The sequence below is a fragment of the Archocentrus centrarchus genome, chromosome 5, assembly GCF_007364275.1.
Source record: "Archocentrus centrarchus isolate MPI-CPG fArcCen1 chromosome 5, fArcCen1, whole genome shotgun sequence".
Taxonomy (NCBI): Eukaryota; Metazoa; Chordata; class Actinopteri; order Cichliformes; family Cichlidae; genus Archocentrus; species Archocentrus centrarchus.
Window position 1 is genome coordinate 15283102 of NC_044350.1, and position 1511 is coordinate 15284612.

Consider the following 1511-nt stretch of genomic DNA (forward strand, 5'->3'; position numbering starts at 1 on the left):
ATGTGTGTACATGAGTGATTAAATTTTCAGCCTGATCAGACAAAGCATGTGCGAACAAGTGCACAAACAATTTTGGTGGTGAGGGAGAAAAACAAAGGCCAAATTTAATGGCCTGGTGTGACAAGGCCGTTTAATATTTTTAAAGATTTCCACAATATTTGATGGGCTACTTGTGTAGATGATCTGGAGCCAATTTGGTGTCAGTGGGTGAAATGCCCTAGGACGAGTTCGTTCAAATAGCAGGCGTGGAAATCGCAAAAATTGACACCTTCAATTGAAGATGGCCGACTTCCTGTAGGGTTTGGGGTATGGGTCCAAGAGACTTTTTTGTACGTCTTAGGATGTTACATGAGCCTGTACATTTTCATACATGTAGATAAAACGTAGCTCCGGGGCTACTCAAAAAACATGCTATTTTAAGATATTCCGAGCTGCCACTAGGCGGCGCTCTAACGTTTATGGACTTTATGCATATGAATGTGTTCAGGGCAGCATGCTTATCACACCACTGAAGTTTGAGCCAGATTGGGCAAGTTGGCTTTGAGTTACAGCCATTTTTGTGTTCATGGCGAATCATCGAATTTTGCCGTCCCATAAGGGTCACGCCCTTTTGTCAAAAAGTCACAGTTTTGAAAACACAGTAAGTCCAACTTCTTAAGGCTTTCCAGGTGAAATTTGAGATGGTTCTGCTAAACCACCTTGGAGCTGGACCTCCAAGTGTAAAATATGACATTTCCTGTTCCCACTAGGTGGCGCTGCGACTGATATTAAATATTGTCATATGTATGTGTTCAGGGGGGCACCCTCATCCTACTGGAGAAGTTTGATGCACATTGGATCATGTAGGTATGAATGAGAGGCAATCAAAATTTCATGGCGAATGATCAAAGTTCAAAGGGGCATAAGGACCCCTCCCCCTTGGCAAAAACTCACCATTTTCGAGATTTAGATTCCCCTGGGGGTGTAGGTTAGACAAACCAAATATGAAGATGATAACGTCTAAAACCTCTGAGTTATTAGAAAAAGTGTGAGGGCTGCAAATCGGCAAATTTGCATAATTAATTCAAAATAGGCGGACTTCCTGTTGGGTTTAGGGCATGGCTCCAAGAGGATTTTTTGTTGCGCCCGGGACATGATATACATGTGTATGAAGTTTCATTCATGTACGTGAAACACAGCGGTGGGGCTCCAGTTTAGGGGGCGCTAGCGAGCCATTTGGGCGCGCCCTTGCCCGAGCCCATTAAAATACTTAAATTTTCACCAGGTGTGACGCATGTGCCAAGTTTCATGAGTTTTTGAATATGATAAAGCCCCCAAAAAGCCAATTCATTTGCCTGAATAATAAAAAAAAAAAAAAAAATAATAATAATAATAATAATAATTAAAAACCGCAAGCGGTGATATCGGGCCCTCGCACTCCGCGCGCGTCGACCTGTGGCGCTCGTCGACCCGTGCCGCACTCGGAGGTTTTGTGATCGTGATGGGTCTCTAGAAAGTTGAATTCTTTTATA